The sequence below is a fragment of the Rhinatrema bivittatum genome, chromosome 4 (genome assembly GCF_901001135.1).
Source record: "Rhinatrema bivittatum chromosome 4, aRhiBiv1.1, whole genome shotgun sequence".
Classification (NCBI taxonomy): domain Eukaryota; kingdom Metazoa; phylum Chordata; class Amphibia; order Gymnophiona; family Rhinatrematidae; genus Rhinatrema; species Rhinatrema bivittatum.
In genome coordinates this window covers 483,709,842-483,717,939 of record NC_042618.1, presented here as the reverse complement: position 1 = coordinate 483,717,939, position 8,098 = coordinate 483,709,842, and the positions used below count along the sequence as shown (strand labels likewise).

Genomic DNA, 8,098 nt, shown 5'->3' with positions numbered 1-8,098 from the left:
GCCCTTACCATGTGACAGGGCAAAGGTAGCGCCGGCGCCATTTTGAATATTGGCAATTCGGCCTGAGTGCAGGAGGTCGCTCCTGGACCCCCGCTGGACCCCCAGGGACTTTTGGCCAGCTTGGGGGGGGGGGCCTCCTGACCCCCACAAGACTTGCCAAAAGTCCAGCGGGGGTCCGGGAGCGACCTCCTGCACTCAGGCCGAATTGCCAATATTCAAAATGGCGCCGGCGCTACCTTTGCCCTGTCACATGGTAAGGGCAAAGGGCCATCGGCGCCATTTTTATTAACGCAGCCGATGGCCTGAGAGCGGGAGATCGCTCCCCGCGCTCCCGCTGGACCACCAGGTAATTTAAAAACCTTTTTTGGGGGTTCGGGAAGGTGGGGGAGGGTTTTTTGATTATCGGATCGGGCGCAGCTGATAATCAGAACTCAAATCGGGCTGGGCGATAAAAAGTTTAAGATTTGGATCGGAACAGATACCGTTCAGATTCCGGTTCCGATTCACATCTCTATTGCTTATTGCGGCGGTTACTACCCCTAACTAATTAAGCTATTTCACTTGGAGGCAGGTCCAACACTGCTCTCTACATTAATGGTGGGGGTGGAAGGGAAATAGAACCAAAGGTTACTAAGAGCCAAGAGAAACAATTAAGTATGTGAGAGAAAAAAAATGTGCGAAACTTGCTGGGCAGACTGGATGGGCCGTCTGGCCTTCTTCTGCCGTCATTTCTGTGTTTCTATGAGATAGATTTACATACAATGTAGGCAGGGCATGCAAATCCATCTCATGCATATTCATTGTGGATAGCCTGAAAACCAGGACTGTATTTGGCTTTCGATGACTGGGATTGGCCACCTCTGGAATCTGCATCTCTCCTTCCACTTCCCTTCCCCTCTCCTTCAGATTTCTGAAATCCACATACCAGCTCCTGCTTCCCTTCCAAAATGCATCTCTCTCTCTCTCTCTCCTTCCTCTCTCTCTGCTTCCCTTCCCTTCTCCTGCACAATCCCTCCCTCTGCTTCCCTCCCCCAGTCCTGCACAATTCTAAAATCCACTTCCCTCCCCTCCCCCTGCAGAATCCAAACATCCGCACCCGTCCCTCTGCTTCCTTCCCCTCTCTTGCGCAATCCCGAGATCTCCAGCCCTCCCTCCCCTTCCCCGTCTTCCTCCTCTCCTGGAGCCACATCATCCACATCTGCTCCTCAGCTTCCCCTCTCCACCATTCAGCACTAAACAGCCCCTGCTTTCCCAGTCCTCTGCTCGGGGCTGCCTCCCTCGCTGTTACACTCCCGGTTACAGACCCAGCCCTCTCCTCCCTCCCTCGCTGTTACACTCCCGGTTACAGACCCAGCCCTCTCCTCCCTCCCTCCTGCCTCTCCCCCTCCCTGTTACACTCCCGGTTACAGACCCAGCCCTCTCCTCCCTCCCTCCTGCCTCTCCCCCTCCCTGTTACACTCCCGGTTACAGACCCAGCCCTCTCCTCCCTCCCTCTCTGTTACACTCCCGGTTCTCTGCAGACCCAGCCCTCTCCTCCCTCCCTCTCTGTTACACTCCCGGTTCTCTGCAGACCCAGCCCTCTCCTCCCTCCCTCTCTGTTACACTCCCGGTTCCCTGCAGACCCAGCCCTCTCCTCCCTCCCTGTTACACTCCCGGTTACAGACCCAGCCCTCTCCTCCCTCCCTCCCTCTCTATTACACTCCCGGTTCCCTGCAGACCCGGCCCTCTCCTCCCTCCCTCTCTGTTACACTCCCGGTTACAGACCCAGCCCTCTCCTCCCTCCCTCCCTGTTACACTCCCGGTTACAGACCCAGCCCTCTCCTCCCTCCCTCCCCTCTCTGTTACACTCCCGGTTACAGACCCAGCCCTCTCCTCCCTCCCTCTCTGTTACACTCCCGGTTCCCTGCAGACCCAGCCCTCTCCTCCCTCCCTGTTACACTCCCGGTTACAGACCCAGCCCTCTCCTTCCTCCCTCCCTTCCTGTTACACTCCCGGTTCCCTGCAGACCCCTCCCTCCTCCCTCCCTGTTACACTCCCGGTTCCCTGCAGACCCAGCCCTCTCCCCCCTCCCTCCCTGTTACACTCCCGGTTCCCTGCAGACCCAGCCCCTCTCCCCCCTCCCTCCCTGTTACACTCCCGGTTCCCTGCAGACCCAGCCCTCTCCTCCCTCCCTCTCTCCCACACTCCCGGTTCCCTGCAGACCCAGCCCTCTCCCCCCTCCCTCCCTCCCTCCCTCCCTCCCTGTTACACTCCCGGTTCCCTGCAGACCCAGCCCTCTCCCCCCCTCCCTCCCTGTTACACTCCCGGTTCCCTGCGGACCCAGCCCTCTCCTCCCTCCCTCCCTGTTACACTCCCGGTTCCCTGCGGACCCAGCCCTCTCCTCCCTCTCTCTCTCTGTTACACTCCCGGTTCCCTGCAGACCCAGCCCTCTCCTCCCTCCCTCCCTGTTACACTCCCGGTTCCCTGCAGACCCAGCCCTCTCCTCCCTCCCTCCCTGTTACACTCCCGGTTCCCTGCAGACCCAGCCCTCTCCTCCCTCCCTCCCTGTTACACTCCCGGTTCCCTGCAGACCCGGCCCTCTCCTCCCTCCCTGTTACACTCCCGGTTCCCTGCAGACCCAGCCCTCTCCCCCCTCCCTCCCTGTTACACTCCCGGTTCCCTGCAGACCCAGCCCTCTCCTCCCTCCCTCTCTGTTACACTCCCGGTTCCCTGCAGACCCAGCCCTCTCCCCCCTCCCTGTTACACTCCCGGTTACAGACCCAGCCCTCCCTCCCTGTTACACTCTCGGTTCCCTGCAGACCCAGCCCTCTCCTCCCTCGCTGTTACACTCCCGGTTCCCTGCAGACCCAGCCCTCTCCTCCCTCCCTCGCTGTTACACTCCCGGTTCCCTGCAGACCCAGCCCTCCCTCCCTGTTACACTCCCGGTTCCCTGCAGACCCAGCCCTCTCCCCCCTCCCTCCCTCCCTCCCTGTTACACTCCCGGTTCCCTGCAGACCCAGCCCTCCCTCCCTGTTATACTCCCGGTTCCCTGCAGACCCAGCCCTCTCCCCCCTCCCTCCCTGTTACACTCCCGGTTCCCTGCAGACCCAGCCCTCTCCCCCCTCCCTCCCTGTTACACTCCCGGTTCCCTGCAGACCCAGACCTCTCCTCCCTCCCTCCCTGTTACAGTCCCGGTTCCCTGCAGACCCAGCTCTCTCCTCCCTCCCTATTACCCTCCTGCGGGTTTTATTCCGCTCGCAGGTTCAGATTCAGGAAGCTTTCTGCCCCTGCATTCCGATGCCCTGTGGTCCGGAAGCGGTGCCAGAAAACGAGTGACCCCAAATCTCCCTCCTTGAGCAGCGCTCCGGCAAAAACACGGACAAACTGTCCGGCTAAAGAAAGCAGTGCGGCTGCCTTCTTAGTTCACTTCAATCCACAAAACAACTTCTATAAGGTGATTTTCTGCTGGACGAATTCCTCTCCGAAGCCCAAACACAGGGAGGCAGGGGAGGCAGAGAGCCGGGCGCCTCCCATTCGGCTGCTCCCCCGGTATTCCGCTTTTCTCTGAGAGAGGCGCCTCTCGCATATCTTGGTACTTCCCAGAGTCCAGGGCTCCAGAGGCCCAGGACGAGCCCTGCCCTCTCCCCTCCTTCTCCGGGGCTGGGTAAGCCCAGGCCTCTCTCCTCCCTCCATGGACGAGCCCTGCCTTCTCTCCACCCCCCTTTCCGAGCTGCACATCCTTCCCTCGCTGCCCCCACTCCTTTCCAGGGCCTCTTTCAGCCTCTTTCCCTCGCACGGTAAGACCTCAGCACTTCTCAGCATTACATTGCCTCCATCTTTTCTTGTCTTTCTCCAGAAGTTTCGGCGTAGTTTTTACATTAAACACTGTGAAAGTGCTGCAAGAGCAGAGATCCAGAGTAATAAGGCTGAATCCTGAGCCGAGAGCTCCTGCTTTCCACTTCTCACACAGCCATAGGTCTCCACCTCCTTACTGAGTCTTCACAGTCAATGAGTTTTATGGCGAGGGGCTGTAAAGCAGAGGTATGCACATCTGGCAGGGGGTAGCTCTTCTTTAGGGGAGAATAAGAAGTATTGGCGTGAGTACACTGTTGGGGGAGGTGTTTGAGGATGCAGTGTTAGTGTGCAGTGTGGAAAGCAGATGCTGGGGTATTTGTGGGGATATATTTTGAGAAGAGTTGGGTGTTATTGAGGATACACTGTTGGGGGAGGTGTTTGTGGATGGGCTGTTAGTGTACAGTGTGGAAAGCAGATGCTGGGGTATTTGTGGGGATATATTTTGAGAAGAGTTGGGTGTTATTGAGGATACACTGTTGGGGGAGGTGTTTGTGGATGCAGTGTTAGTGTGCAGTGTGGAAAGCAGATGCTGGGGTATTTGTGGGGATATATTTTGAGAAGAGTTGGGTGTTATTGAGGATACACTGTTGGGGGAGGTGTTTGTGGATGCAGTGTTAGTGTACAGTGTGGAAAGCAGATGCTGGGGTATTTGTGGGGATATATTTTGAGAAGAGTTGGGTGTTATTGAGGATACACTGTTGGGGGAGGTGTTTGTGGATGGACTGTTAGTGTACAGTGTGGAAAGCAGATGCTGGGGTATTTGTGGGGATATATTTTGAGAAGAGTTGGGTGTTATTGAGGATACACTGTTGGGGGAGGTGTTTGTGGATGCAGTGTTAGTGTACAGTGTGGAAAGCAGATGCTGGGGTATTTGTGGGGATATATTTTGAGAAGAGTTGGGTGTTATTGAGGGTACACTGTTGGGGGAGGTGTTTGAGGATGGACTGTTAGTGTACAGTGTGGAAAGCAGATGCTGGGGTATTTGTGGGGATATATTTTGAGAAGAGTTGGGTGTTATTGAGGATACACTGTTGGGGGAGGTGTTTGTGGATGCAGTGTTAGTGTACAGTGTGGAAAGCAGATGCTGGGGTATTTGTGGGGATATATTTTGAGAAGAGTTGGGTGTTATTGAGGATACACTGTTGGGGGAGGTGTTTGTGGATGCAGTGTTAGTGTACAGTGTGGAAAGCAGATGCTGGGGTATTTGTGGGGATATATTTGAGAAGAGTTGGGTGTTATTGAGGGTACACTGTTGGGGGAGGTTGTTTGAGGATGGACTGTTAGTGTACAGTGTGGAAAGCAGATGCTGGGGTATTTGTGGGGATATATTTTGAGAAAGTTGGGTGTTATTGAGGGTACACTGTTGGGGGAGGGTGTTTGTGGATGGACTGTTAGTGTACAGTGTGGAAAGCAGATGCTGGGGTATTTGTGGGGATATATTTTGAGAAGAGTTGGGTGTTATTGAGGATACACTGTTGGGGGAGGTGTTTGAGGATGGACTGTTAGTGTACAGTGTGGAAAGCAGATGCTGGGGTATTTGTGGGGATATATTTTGAGAAGAGTTGTGTGTTATTGAGGATACACTGTTGGGGGAGGTGTTTGTGGATGGGCTGTTAGTGTACAGTGTGGAAAGCAGATGCTGGGGTATTTGTGGGGATATATTTTGAGAAGAGTTGGGTGTTATTGAGGATACACTGTTGGGGGAGGGTGTTTGTGGATGGGCTGTTAGTGTACAGTGTGGAAAAGCAGATGCTGGGGTATTTGTGGGGATATATTTTGAGAAGAGTTGGGTGTTATTGAGGATACACTGTTGGGGGAGGTGTTTGTGGATGGGCTGTTAGTGTACAGTGTGGAAAGCAGATGCTGGGGTATTTGTGGGGATATATTTTGAGAAGAGTTGGGTGTTATTGAGGATACACTGTTGGGGGAGGTGTTTGTGGATGCAGTGTTAGTGTACAGTGTGGAAAGCAGATGCTGGGGTATTTGTGGGGATATATTTTGAGAAGAGTTGGGTGTTATTGAGGGTACACTGTTGGGGAGGTGTTTGAGGATGGACTGTTAGTGTACAGTGTGGAAAGCAGATGCTGGGGTATTTGTGGGATATATTTTGAGAAGAGTTGGGTGTTATTGAGGGTACACTGTTGGGGGAGGTGTTTGTGGATGGACTGTTAGTGTACAGTGTGGAAAGCAGATGCTGGGGTATTTGTGGGGATATATTTTGAGAAGAGTTGGGTGTTATTGAGGATACACTGTTGGGGGAGGTGTTTGAGGATGGACTGTTAGTGTACAGTGTGGAAAGCAGATGCTGGGGTATTTGTGGGGATATATTTGAGAAGAGTTGGGTGTTATTGAGGATACACTGTTGGGGGAGGTGTTTGTGGATGGGCTGTTAGTGTACAGTGTGGAAAGCAGATGCTGGGTATTTGTGGGGATATATTTTGAGAAGAGTTGGGTGTTATTGAGGATACACTGTTGGGGGAGGTGTTTGTGGATGGGCTGTTAGTGTACAGTGTGGAAAGCAGATGCTGGGGTATTTGTGGGGATATATTTTGAGAAGAGTTGGGTGTTATTGAGGATACACTGTTGGGGGAGGTGTTTGTGGATGCAGTGTTAGTGTACAGTGTGGAAAGCAGATGCTGGGGTATTTGTGGGGATATATTTTGAGAAGAGTTGGGTGTTATTGAGGGTACACTGTTGGGGGAGGTGTTTGAGGATGGACTGTTAGTGTACAGTGTGGAAAGCAGATGCTGGGGTATTTGTGGGGATATATTTTGAGAAGAGTTGGGTGTTATTGAGGGTACACTGTTGGGGGAGGTGTTTGTGGATGGACTGTTAGTGTACAGTGTGGAAAGCAGATGCTGGGGTATTTGTGGGGATATATTTTGAGAAGAGTTGGGTGTTATTGAGGATACACTGTTGGGGGAGGTGTTTGAGGATGGACTGTTAGTGTACAGTGTGGAAAGCAGATGCTGGGGTATTTGTGGGGATATATTTGAGAAGAGTTGGGTGTTATTGAGGATACACTGTTGGGGGAGGTGTTTGTGGATGGACTGTTAGTGTACAGTGTGGAAAGCAGATGCTGGGGTATTTGTGGGGATATATTTTGAGAAGAGTTGGGTGTTATTGAGGATACACTGTTGGGGGAGGTGTTTGTGGATGGGCTGTTAGTGTACAGTGTGGAAAGCAGATGCTGGGGTATTTGTGGGGATATATTTTGAGAAGAGTTGGGTGTTATTGAGGATACACTGTTGGGGGAGGTGTTTGTGGATGGACTGTTAGTGTACAGTGTGGAAAGCAGATGCTGGGGTATTTGTGGGGATATATTTTGAGAAGAGTTGGGTGTTATTGAGGATACACTGTTGGGGGAGGTGTTTGTGGATGGACTGTTAGTGTACAGTGTGGAAAGCAGATGCTGGGGTATTTATGGACATATATTTTGAGAAGAGTTGGGTGTTATTGAGGATACACTGTTGGGGGAGGTGTTTGTGGATGCAGTGTTAGTGTACAGTGTGGAAAGCAGATGCTGGGGTATTTGTGGGGATATATTTTGAGAAGAGTTGGGTGTTATTGAGGATACACTGTTGGGGGAGGTGTTTGTGGATGGGCTGTTAGTGTACAGTGTGGAAAGCAGATGCTGGGGTATTTGTGGGGATATATTTTGAGAAGAGTTGGGTGTTATTGAGGGTACACTGTTGGGGGAGGTGTTTGTGGATGGACTGTTAGTGTACAGTGTGGAAAGCAGATGCTGGGGTATTTGTGGGGATATATTTTGAGAAGAGTTGGGTGTTATTGAGGATACACTGTTGGGGGAGGTGTTTGTGGATGGGCTGTTAGTGTACAGTGTGGAAAGCAGATGCTGGGGTATTGTGGGGATATATTTTGAGAAGAGTTGGGTGTTATTGAGGATACACTGTTGGGGGAGGTGTTTGTGGATGGACTGTTAGTGTACAGTGTGGAAAGCAGATGCTGGGGTATTTGTGGGGATATATTTTGAGAAGAGTTGGGTGTTATTGAGGGTACATTGTTGGGGGAGGTGTTTGTGGATGGGCTGTTAGTGTACAGTGTGGAAAGCAGATGCTGGGGTATTTGTGGGGATATATTTTGAGAAGAGTTGGGTGTTATTGAGGGTACATTATTGGGGGAGGTGTTTGTGGATGGACTGTTAGTGTACAGTGTGGAAAGCAGATGCTGGGGTATTTGTGGGGGATATATTTGAGAAGAGTTGGGTGTTATTGAGGGTACACTGTTGGGGGAGGTGTTTGTG

General features: G+C 52.5%; 1 protein-coding gene across 1 annotated transcript in view; it reads left to right on the top strand.

Annotated features, from left to right (window-relative positions):
• The first annotated feature begins 3,675 nt into the window (after positions 1-3,675).
• Positions 3,676-8,098, top strand: part of TSPAN9 (tetraspanin 9) — a 193,603-nt gene continuing 189,180 nt past the window's right edge. Inside the window, exon 1 of the mRNA XM_029597375.1 lies at positions 3,676-3,776. The gene's annotated coding sequence lies outside the window, so the exon portion shown is untranslated. The remainder of the gene's footprint in view (positions 3,777-8,098) is intronic.